The following is a 13,656-nucleotide window of genomic DNA, read 5'->3' on the forward strand; positions in this document are numbered from 1 at the left end:
TCTCTCTCTCTCTCTAAATACAAGCTATTTTCTTTAAACATTGAACAAGTGCTGCAATATATACATTTTATTTTCAATAGTCAGTTGTAAATCAATCAGTGCCTCACGTTGCATTTCAAAATGGTTCAGCTTTACGTTCAGTGCAGGCAGCAATAAGAAAAACAAGCAAGCGCACAAGTTTTCAAAATAGCTCCAAAACTTTATTAAGACGACTTATTTAATTATTTATATGCAACTGCAACAAAGAACAATGCCCTGAAAACCAAATTTTTATGGTTTCGTGCGAGTGCTCAACTCCGGGGTGAACCACACCTATAATCCTGCCACCGTATGTTAATCGCATCCATTCTCCGCCCAAAATTACATTGCATTTAATTTTGGTACTCTGTGTTAAAACACAAAAATAAGCTTGTATTGATTAACAACGTGTGTATTGCTTTTCATTATGGCACAACAAATTCACAACATCCTATAAAGCAAAACAGCAATAATTGTTCGATTTCAACATATGCATTATTTTTAAAATTTTGGCACTAGAAAGCTTCCAAATGTTAGAAATGGCGGAGGTGGAAAATAATATAGTATCAGCAATTCTGAATATTATTGATGAACCAACAGATTGGCATATGTAATGTTAACTATTGTCACACATTGTCAGACATTATACCAATAAATCATGCAAAATATAATATCTCTATACAGGGTGTTATACTGGGTTTGTTTCAAAATAAATCAGTTTGGATTGTTTGCTTTGAAACAATGTGCTTGCTGTTCACACTTGTCTTGTGTATAAACTGGTCAGTTACATTACATTATTTGTCATTTAGCAGACACTCTGATCCAGGGCAACTTACATTTGTACCCATTTATGCAGCTGGGTATTTTACTGGAGCAATCTAAGTGAAGGACCTTGCTCAAGGGTACAACACATTGTTCCACCTGCGATTTGACCCCATAACCTTCTGGTTATAAGTCTAGAGCCCATTCCACTACACCACAGTGCTGCCTTAGTTTTAGAATACTCGAGTTCATTTTCGTGGTTCACTTCCGTGTTTTCTCAGGACTCAGATCATATTGCAATAATGAAGTGAGCTCGGTTTGTTTTGTATTAATAAAACACCGGATATTAACATTTTTACATGATTAGTGCATTTAAGAAATGGCAGCATAACGCATACAATAACAAATACATATGATGGCAATAAAGTAACTACATGCAGTAGTGTAACTCTAACACATTTGACTGTCTACTTCTGAAACAACCAAATAATACACGGGTGCATTCACGTTGTGCAGAATGTGATGTGATGTGATGTGATTCTCAGTGCCAAAACCCCTAGCGTGTGAGGATATACAGATCACATACACCGATCAGCCAGAACATTATGACCACCTGCCTAATATTGTGTAGGTCCCCCTTTTGTCGCCAAAACAGCCCTGACCCATCGAGGCATGGACTCCACTAGACCTCTGAAGGTGTGCTGTGGTATCTGACACCAAGACGTTAGCAGCAGATCCTGCAGACCAGCATTAACTTTTTCAGCAATTTGAGCTACAGTAGCTCGTCTGTTGGATCGGACCACACGGGCCAGCCTTCACTCCCCACGTGCATCAATGAGCCTTGGCCGCCCATGACCCTGTCGCCAGTTCACCGCTTTTCCTTCCTTGGACCACTTTTGATAGGTACTGACCACTGCAGACTGGGAACACCCCACAAGAGCTGCAGTTTTGGAGATGCTCTGACCCAGTCGTCTAGCCATCACAATGTGGCCCTTGTCAAAGTCGCTCAGATCCTTATGCTTGCCCATTTTTCCTGCTTCTAACACATCAACTTTGAGGACAAAATGTTCACTTGCTGCCTAATATATCCCACCCACTGACAGGTGCCATGATAACGAGATTATCAGTGTTATTCACTTCACCTGTCAGTGGTCATAATGTTATGGCTGATCGGTGTATTCTGTGTAGAATCTGCTCATCAACTTAATTTAACAACTCGGCCATTGATTTTGCCACCAGATGTGGGGCGAGGACAGATGTGGAAAACTCGTGTCATCTAAGTTAGTTCGGCATAAAACACAATATGCAACAGTCTAGAAAAACTCACAGCATTGCAATACAAGAAAATCACTGTGTTTGTATTTGTTTTAATTGACTAAATGCTGCTCACCAGGTGGGTTAGTAATTCATATTTGTTAGTCGGCCTGCTTTCAAAATTCTTTCTAGGGGCCAGCAAGCAAACTTTATTTCCAGCCCTGTTATGCATGCTGGAATTTATTTATGTATTCATATTATTTTTAATGAACAGGATCACTGTAAGAAATAGGTTTGCATTGACTGTTCACAAGCAAACTGTTTGAAATACCTTTTTGGTTGTTTCCAGGTTCATTGTGTACAGTAAAATCTAATACAGAGTCATTCCCATATGTAGGATCAAGGGCACACAGTCTGTAAAAATGGTTCTTTTGCCAACATCTGTTCTAGTCAGAGTAGAGTTTGGCTCTTCACAGATGTGTCACTGCTGTCTCCTTCATAAAAATAAGGGTCATTCCCTTGTCTGGATCCTGTGTGACATCTGACTGTTACAGAGTGACCGAAAAGGTATTGCAAACCACTGGAATGAAAACATGTTTTATTTTATTAAAAGTGTATGTTTAACCTCTGTGGGTAACCATGACTTTTTGGCATTTGTGTGGTTGTTACATGGGTGGCATGGGTTTGGGTTTGACTCCAGCTGATGGGCATGCTTTCATATTGAAGATCCAAGAGTAAACATCGAGAGACTTTACAAGCTCAGATGGAGGAGCCGTTGCCCAGAAATTAAAGAGACACTTACACTTCACTACAGTTACATCATTGTCTACATCTTCGTTACATCATCGTCTATCAATTCATGAGATCTAACAGGCATAGAAATGATAAACTGCTCCCGAGGAAATTCTCTCTACATGCTATATTGACAGAAAGCAGATTTTATAGGGAATTGGAGGTGTAATTTTTATGTATACTTATATCAAATTCATGTGTTAAAAAAAGAAGAGAAAACCACAGACCAATAAAATAAGTATGCATTCTATACCCTTTAAAATAATTTTCTTAACAAGGCATCTATCTGTGAGGTGTAGGAACATTTACGGTTTGCCACAATTCATGAATTTGAAAGCAGAGATATGTGGGATTAAGTGCTGGGGTTATGACAAAAAAATGAAAAACATCCAAGGAAACAGCTGTCCCAGACGTTTCCTTGGATGTGCCACGGTGTTGCAAGGATTCGGCAGATGTGTCATGTCTTTCTTGATTTAATTGAGCTGCACTGCGTTACACTCCCTTCTGCTGACAATACAACAATGGGAAAGAGGTTGTTGTTTTTTTGTATGTGTTTTTAATACAAAATTGTATCAGTCTTCAGTAGCTGGATGTTTTTGGTATTTTTCCTGCACCAGAAACTGGACAGCAAAACAGGATTGTATGTATATTTACTCTGAATGTGGTTTAATGAATCAGACCAAAAACAATATAACTAAAAAGGGGATCATGAATAAATATATGTTGTCCTTTTATCATGCTGTAATCTTTAAATAATTAAAAAGGAAAACAAACACACAAAGAAATGAGAAAGACATGGCAGTCGATGTTAATTGCTCAACACCCCAAAGCCTTTCAGACAACAAACTAAGGAGTAACCTGAAATCCAAGCAGTAGTTTACATATATTGCTCATAGACAGAGAAGTACGTACTTTGTGATTGTAACTTTAAATTGGCAGGACGCCTTATTTCCTGTCTCATTGCTTGTAGTGACCTGAACATTATCAGTGCCATGACGGAAAAAGGAGTCGCTGGTCACAGAAACAGCAGAATAAACACACTGCTGTTGTCACTGATATCTGGCTCTTCCCACATGATCTGAATAGGAGCAGCGACACTTACTATGTTGATGTCCTGAGGCCATTTTTTAATATCGCAACATTTGATCACGATCAGTGGTGTTGAGTTTACACGGCCATTTGATCAGGATTTGGTGCAGGTCTGCTGCCTGCCTTTAAACAACCGCAGACGCACTTACTTAATTACATTTTTCACAGAGCTGTATCGAAAACAGTTTTTCTCTCGTTACGAAGTAAAACCAACGCATATTTTTTCACAACTGAAGTATTGAAAATAAAAATAAAAAAATATATTTTTGCTAATATAAAATAACAAGCTATTTATTGTTAGTTTTAACAATCATATTTATAAGCAGTAGAGACATGTTATCTTATCTGAGGCTGTCTGTCTGCCCCCGTCTCTAAAACACAAGCCGTCGCAGTGCATGCCGGAACGTGCGCCGGTCGAGCGTTTACACTGCCGGGATCAACTGCTACCGATGCATCTGATCCGGATCTGTACCATCTGAGGTACATTTGATCCGATTGCTGAGCATTTACACTGTAGGGCTGTCTTCGAAGGTTTGTTCGGTCAAGTGGCAATCACATACATGTTTCTTTCTCTTGATAATAGAAATTGTGTTTGAATACTGTAGCATGCCACTGGGGTGGGGTGGGGAGGAGTGTAGGGAGAGGGCATACAGGTGAAGGGATGTGCAATAAGTCAGTGTGGGGATGTGCTCAGTCCCTGAGATCTGTGTGTGCTGCAGTAATAATAAATAAAACTATTTGTTGTTGGACCCACAATGATGGGTTGGGTCTCCTCCTTGGAAAGCCCCGCAAATGTTAAAATACTAAACCCACATAGCCTATCTAAATGAAAACATTAGATTTGTATACTGCCCATAAATAAATGTTGATGGAATAACAAAATAAAAAACTGTCATGAAAAGCCCCTCAATTTCCATTGTCATGTCAGCAGACATTGGACCAGATTACATTTTAACAATGTATTTTGAAACTATACGATTACATTGATAAGACTGTTTTTCGTCTTTTTCTGAAAGCTAGAGCACTATCCCCATTTCCCAGCATGTCTGTTGACCACTCTGCATTATTCTGCTTTATTGTTTCTTTATCCGCCATCTTTACAGCACAATGTGTGCGATATAATGGAAATGTAAAACAAACAAAAAATGATAAATGTTTTGCTAAATGCACAGAAGACCCCCAAAAAGCTTAATATAAGCTGTACAACCGAAAATTGGTATATCATAGAGGAACAAGCAGACTCCGGGATCATTAAGCAACTCAAGTTTAAATTATGATGCTTATTCGGCTTAATGGTCAATTGCATAGAATCAAAAGCAGCGAACTGGAGATGATGCCGTGTTTTGTACTGCATACTAAGTTCATTGTTAATCGACCCATTATTATATAATAATAATAATAATAATAATAATAATAATAATAATAATAATAATATACTGAACACTATATAATGTTGACACAAACTCTGAACTGTAGAGGTGAGTCTTTTTATTATAGTTAACCCAAATGTTAAGGTTACTCTGTCTTTAGTATTTAGTAATTTCAATATAGTTGAACACCGGGGTATAGGCTATTCAGCCAGGGGTTTACACTGAATCGCAACACTACTTTTTCTGTACACTGGTAGCAAATGTGACTTCATCAATCAATTATGCAGATTACGACCAACGAAGCTTCGGACCTTCATTCGATAATGTGTTCCGAACCTTCGAAGGTAAAAATTTACCCTTCGGGACAGCCCTAATATTTTCCCAACTAAATGTGAACTTAGGCCAAGGAGCTCTACGTGGGTATGAACAAAGCCAAATCTCTTTACAAAATAGCCTTTACATATATTTATCTGTATCTATAACTATATATAGTGGGCTTATGGCACATTAAAAGGGAAATAGATCACATTTAGATGTTTGTTTTTTTGTTTTGGTAGTTAACCTAATTTTACTGTTATCTGGGAGCAACATTTGTCAACAAGTTGCCTAAAGAATATGTGACAGTATACCACTGGGTACTGCCCATATGCCAGGTTACATCCATCACTCACTACGAAACCTGCCTTTGTAATTCTCAGAGGCTCTCAAGAGTTGTCTTCAGAGACGGGTTCTTTGCAAGACACCTCAGATAAGTTCCAGTATGGGTGTCTGGTGGGAGCATCAATATCAATGTTTTGAGGACAGGAGGCTCTGTATTTGCAAAAAAACATCAAATCATAATTCAGGCTGTGTTTTAGCTTGGGGTTAAAGTTGTCATGGAAACTATGGTTTAAAATAATGTCTACAATACGGGTCCTTGATGGAAAAGGTAACTGCACAAAACGGTAACTGAAAACCTATTCTAAATAAATGTTTTTTATACTTGTATTACTAAATGATTCTGTGGTGTTCTGTGGTATGGGATATTGTCCCTTAACACTTCTGTGATACTGAATATGAAACACCTGGTCAGAAGCTACAGCTCTAAATTAATGAAACATAGAAAATGGAACTTAATAACAATATATAATGTTGACACAAACTCTGAACTGTATAAGGGAGTCTTTTTATTATATTTAACCCAAATGTTATGATTACTGTGTTCTGGTTAGCTTTAGCTACCAATGCATTTGATCCGGATCAGAAATGGCAATGTGTAAATGTGCCTAGTGTGATAGCTTATTGTCAAAAGCCTGCAAAACACACAGCATAGTAGAAGAGACAAACTAAGAGCAATGACCCTCAGAAGAAATCCACTGTTACCCTGAAATAAATATGGCTGTTGTGTTTTAATCAAAACTTAAATTTATTTATAAATTATTATAAATAAATTGGTGCTATTTCAGTTGTAGACTTCTTATATTTTCAATTTTAACTGGTTCTCAGCTGACTTTGTTAAAAACTCAAAGCTACCTATGTAATCTGAATAAAACCATATACTGTATGTATATTATATCATCATCATCTGAGAATTATTGTAGACCTATCTTTAACAATGCCATTAACACTGCCCATACCAATCTTATTTTTTTCCTTCTCTATCACATTAAGAGCATAGTCTATCTGAACAAATGTGAAACCAACTTACATCATTTACACATGACTTAATGTATGTAAATACAGACTTAAAATAAATAAAAACTAACCTTTTGTACTTTATTTTTAATCACCAAAAAGTGTTTGTAAAAATGTAAATTGTTGCAGGGCTAATGTGAAGCATTTTAATCCATCATTAATGATGCTTTAATCAATGTTTATAAAAAAAAAAAAATCAAGCTCAGGCCACACTCCTGTGTTTACTGCATACATTTGTATTTTTGAGTCACATTTCCCAGCTCAAAGTTAATTAGATCCCAGGGGGAGGATTTTCACTTCTTGTCAGAGATATTTCAAGTAAACATTAATGTCTGTATATTCCAAAACCCTAAAACTGCATTCCTTTTGCATTTTAAGAGAATGTTTCGTTCTGTTTTTCACAGATTAGAAAGGTCTTTTTAAATAAATATGCAAATTATACCAATTTGTGAGGGCATGTTTGCCTTTGCCTTGTAACAGTGTGTCCTGAACAGGAAAATCAAGTTTAGTTTTGGGTCCTATGTCTTCTGTCCTGCAACGTAAGACAGCAGGGATACGCACAATGACATAATACGTAATATTAGGCGAGCTTCTCCTACATCAGTATCCCCCAAGGAAAATGGTCTATGCCTCATATCAATTCAATTTATGTTTTGTACATGTAGTATTCTGTATCAATCAAAGTTCTATAGATGACAATTTGTACAAGAAACCATCACCATTCTGAATATAGGCCTCTAGTAATTGCAGTCACCTCCAATTAGCTTATTATAACTTTACACACAGAGCATTTCATTATCAAAGGCTCATAATCACACAAAATAAGGATTTTGTGTGGCTTGGAAATTGTAAAATTTGTATCCATCTTTTCTGCATTAGTGTGGGAGATGTACCTTTAATTGTGTGTGCTCTTAACAAGACAGTTTGAAATACTTTAAAGTGCCAAGTTTATTTTAAAAACACATCTCCATGTCTCTTCTCCTAAATAATGTAATCAAATGAGCTCATGTATATATATATATATATATATATATATATATATATGAGCTCATTTGATTACATTATATTACATATATATATATTTTTTTTTTCATAGCATCCCTCAGAGAAAGGATAGGGATGATGAAGACAGGTGACAATTAACCCCCATCCCTGAAGGAAGGCAACAGTGGAGGAATATTATCTTAAAATCCATAGTATTTGAAAATCAAAACAGGACAATCTGGAAGTGGTTTGTGTTAATTTATATTAACATAGCATACATATGTCAGTGATTACAAAAATAAATAACTAAACACTTTCCTTAGGCTCAAAATTTAGGAAACCTTTGCCTGGAAGATCCTAGTGGTAAGATTATAATCCTGTTTTAATATTTTATTTATTTATTTATGTATGTATTTATTAACAGACTTACAAAATATAAGAGCAATACAAAGTGCAACAATACAGTGCAGTTCAAGGCATAATACATTTTACAAATTCAAAATTTACACAAGTGTATAAGAGATATACATCTGTAGATTTTGTAAGTAAAGTAAAGACTCTATACACAATTTACTTATATTTTATTCACATATATGTATATACATATTTTTTCATTATTTCTTTATTTTAGTCATATGTTGTACTGAAGGTGTGAATTTAAGGCGAGGGCTTTCCGGATTATGCTCGAAATTCTGCCAAGATTTAAACCTTGTTTAAATGGATCATATTCCCACAATTTAGTCTTTACTCAAATGCATGACTTATTTTTGCCATTTCACACCTGTCAGAACAAACTGAGCTATGGTGTAAATTAACCAAATCAGCTTGATATAACAGAGATATTGAGAAAGCATGATCATTTATAGCAATTATAGCATACAGAAATTATCTGTATGATTCCTTTTTATTAAACACCCTTGAAACCTGAAACTACAATAAATACACTCCTTTATCATTCGTAAGGTAGCCTTCTGGTGATCCGTCAAAGAAATCCAGTACCAACCAAAATTCTTAATATAAGCAGATGTTTCAATTGAGAAGATTTTTTTTTTTTAACATCAAAGGTACATATTCCATAATGATATTGCTATAGAAAATAATACACACTAAATGAATAAACAAAACAAGAAAATAAGTGCATAAATAAATAAATAGATGAGTGCTATTTTTATAATAGTGCACTTGAAGTTGCAGATTGAGAGACTAAACCCACTTTTGAAATGGTTGAAATATACTCTGCCCACAACCTCATGCTTCACAATACATGCATAAACATAGTGGGTGTCTCAACAACACAGGTTTGTCCGTCACATCCAACACAAGGTCTTTTTCACACTTTTTATGGCACTTGGTTGTAGATGTGTGGGAGAATATGGCTGAAAGCTAGTGGTGGGAAGCTGGGAGGCTTGGAAACATGGTTGATAGGAGAAAGCCTGTAATGGAGAGGAATGTGCAAAAAAATTTCTTCACATTCTGATTAATCACTATCACTTGATTGCTGCCACATGTAAACATGAAAAAGCCTCATAGTGTTACAGAATGCACTATTTGTGAGAATCTGGGCAAACACATCAAGGGTCAATTTACATAGCAATATCGTATCCCTGGCAGGATTGAGCATGGCTGTATTTTGTGTTCATTTTTTGTAGTCCTTGCCAAATTATACTAGATACTTACATATTATTTTTTTGGTTTATTTCAGGTGTTTTGTTGTTCTGTAAATATTGGAGAAATCAAGTGATTTAATAACACTTACCTCTCTCCCATTGCAAATACAAAAAATATGGCACACTGATAAGCACAAGACAGAGACCCTAAACTCATTGACATCAAGCATTTTATGTAAGTGGTAATTTATAAATGATAACTTTTCTTCAAAATATGTTTGTGTGACAATACTAGCTTATATGAATGTGTGTGGGTATGTATTTATGTTCTGTTTTATGTATTTATTTATTTTTAATTTTTAAATGTTATGGTAGTGAAGTGAATATAACTGGATTTAGAATCAATTTTGCTGGTAAAGAGGAAAATACAGAAGTGTTTCACAAAGTTTGTGCTTTCTTAAAGTGAGGTATATACTCTATACTCTATATTATCAATTATACATTATTATTATTATTATTATTATTATTATTATTATTATTATTATTTAGGAGGGCTACTTAAAGTTGTCACAAATGTACACATTTCATGAAGCATATTCCAATAAGACCAGAAAATGCATAATTTATAAAATACATACATTCTATATTGAAATTTTATGTTTAAACAAATTCTGCAAAACACATCAGGTACAAATGAAAAGTAAATTGCTATTATTCATTTCATTTGTTAAAGGCATTTATAATTTATATGTATAATAAAGAAAGTCAGGAATGCTTCCAAAACCACCGTTTGAGAGATGATATGAAACACCTTGGAAACAGAAATTGCATAAAATCATCAATTATTACCAAAAAAAGTACAAACCAAGAATTGTGTTGTGTTCCAAAAGTACATTTTTAAACCTTAATTGTAAATTCTAACACAGCTGGGAATGTACTGCATTAAGCTGGAAATGCTTTAATTGGCAGCATTGAAAAGATACAACAAAAACTTTTAACTCAACATATATGTGTGTATATAAGGCAACTGTGATGATTAGCAATAATGAGTTGTTTTATGTATGTATGATTATTAATAGCAGTATTAGGCACTTTTGTTTATGTAAGTTACTTTCATCACTTACCTTTTGTCCCAGTGCCACATCCTCTCACCACTGATTTATATCTAAATTGACTAATTGAGTTGTTGATTAGTTTCAGGCATCTGGGGATTATAATGCTCTCACCCTGTTACACAGGTTTCTGATGAAGTAAGGGGGACAGGCTCTGAAGCTTATGAAGGAACAGCTAATGGCATAGGAAGTAGGGCTTTTTTTTTACCTTTGAAGGTTCGGAACACATTACCGAACAAAGGCTTGAACATTCCTTGGTGGTAATTTGCATAATGTATTGATGATGTCACATTTACTACCAGTGTATAGATTTGAATGACAATCCTACTTTTTTGTTTTTACAGGTAACCTGTATAAACAAGAAAAAACACCCCCTTGAAGTTTATCCCGAACAGTAATCATGTTTTTATTTATTTTTACAAGCACATGGTTTATGTATATGTTTTGATTTTACTTGCATAAAACATTTGTGGGGGTTTCCAAGGAGGAGACCCAACCCATCATTGCTGGTCCAACAACAAATCGTTTAATTACTGCAGCACACAGATCTCAGGGACTCGGCACACTCCCACACTGGCTTATTGCACATGCCTTCACCTGTATGCTGTTTGTAAAAACCTCCGAAGGTCTGGAGACCGAACGAAACTTCAAAGACAGCCCTTAATAGGAAGGAAAAATAAATTGAACTGTTTCAATTAGGGAGTTTAGATTTTTTATACAGTCTAATTCAGTCTCTTCAGCATTGGTGCATACTGTAAAAAAAGTTTGAGCACTATTAGGGAAGTTTCACAAGGCTGAGAAAGCCACTGATGAAAATATCAAAATACTTCGAATGAAGTAATCTCCCTAACCTTAGAACTTCACAGGAAAACAAAATGTAATCTGCAAAAGTATTCTGAAGTATAAATTAACATTTAGATGGATAATTGATGTAAAGCAACCTAATAAGGCACTTAATATGTTTCTATCTTGATGTTTAACAACTACAGTCAAAACACTAACAAATTATTTTCATGGTCAGCAGCAAACATGTTCTCCATCAGACCTGATGATGATCTGAAAATATAGATAAATAGGAATTCGAGTCACTATTCCAGAACAACATATTTGGTACAACCAGCTATTATGCATTGCTTACATTAAGAAAGTCTGCCTTTGTGAATCAAATGCAAAAAAAGTCTTAATCCATTCAGAGTTCAAGAGCACTACTGCATTCTGACATAGAAAGGGGAATATTAAAGAGGAGACGAATTACATCAAACAACTTACAAGGTTAAACCAACACTGTCAAGCAATTTTCTCCAGAATCTGACTATGGTAGCAACATCCCTTTAAAAATCACAGTAAATAAAATGAATGTTTAAGGGAATAGGGAATGGTCTATAGATGCAATATATGTAAGGAACATTTATAATGTTCTACCACATCCATGTACAGTAAAGGCAAGTTTTCAAATTTATTATCACAGAAATATCTTTCTTAGTACACACACACACAGTTAAATTAGTTTTTCAATTTATTTATTTTAAATCCTCTTACCCCTCATTTTCAGAGCATTTTTGATGGAAAAAATTAAATAAAAATAAACCTCAGGCTGTCCCAGCACAATGTTCTACAAGCAGTGGTTAATTTTCATTTCATTAATTCTAGCTTTCCAGATAATAAGTTCCTGATTCCTGGCATTCCTGATAACCTATTAATTGTTTCCCCAAAACTCAGTGTACAGAATCTTTAAAATGCTTTAAAAATACTGTGGAAGTATAGCAGTAAGCATGAAAAGAAACTCCTGAATAATCAAAAGGTTTTCAAGTTACATTTGTGCCTGTTGCAGAAAAGGGAGAGATTGTTACACCTGCTTATATTGTTCGGTACGTGTCACCTGTGAACTAAGTCATCTGAAGCCTATCAGTAGTAAATAATGATATATTGGGAATGCTGATCTGCAGGGAATGTACTTTCCTTCCTTCACTCCAACACTGAACATGTAGTTGATATTATTTTGCTTTATAGGACACATGATACAATTCTTCCAACACACTTACCAAAAAAACAAACAAACCAAAAAAAACTGGAAAAATGAACCGGTGCCTGTATTTTTTTCACTCACCATGTAAAAGTATGAAGGTCCTACTGTAGTAGGTCTGTCCGTAAACAATGGAAACTTTTTAGCTCACTCCGGAGAACGGATGAGGCATTTCCTCATTGCAACAGATAACTTCAGCCAGTTCTTTTTTTAACTTAGCAAGTTAAACGTTTGTTTTTGAGGCCTAACAGAGAGATTCTTACCATGGTAAGTGATAGCACACAATTATGACATTGTTGTGTGGAAGGGGTCTCCTGCTACAGAACAATAATCAAACCTGGAAAGGAATTATTGTAATCTGGTTACCCCTGAACCCCTGGGTAACAGATCCAATAAACTGATCTTCAGTTACATAAAAAAAAGATTATTTTAATAGTAGTGATTATAATATTGTTAAGGAGCTAAAATACGTGTCATTTAGAAATGGAATATACATCTTTAACAAGCTATTTTGTGCATTTTAAACTAAGTACAATCATATATACACATAAAACTTGAATTTTAAATTTCTATGGTATGCTTTATGTATGTCTGAAGGATATGGATAACTTGTATCGACCATTTCCATGGCAACTCATCATTTTTTATTTCCACACCCTGGGTGCAGTATCATTTCCTGTTGCTAACAATAATGCACTGTTAAACTTTTGCTCTATATATTAGCAGTGATTTTCACCCTGCTATATGGACACTTGTGCTAACAGCACCCAATATATCTGTCAGACATAAGATTTATTCTATTATTGGCCATCCTGCTCGGCTCTTCCAGGGTTGCTGCCAGATATATAGTACATATCCTGTAATATTCCTTTTTGTTGTAATGATGTCCCAGGAGTTTTAATCTAGTGTTCTATCTATTCCATTTTCCTCTTCCTCTGCTTCATGCAGTGAAACTACCTTCACTGCAATGT

This window comes from Amia ocellicauda, chromosome 16 (assembly GCF_036373705.1).
Source record: "Amia ocellicauda isolate fAmiCal2 chromosome 16, fAmiCal2.hap1, whole genome shotgun sequence".
In the NCBI taxonomy this organism is placed as follows: Eukaryota; Metazoa; Chordata; class Actinopteri; order Amiiformes; family Amiidae; genus Amia; species Amia ocellicauda.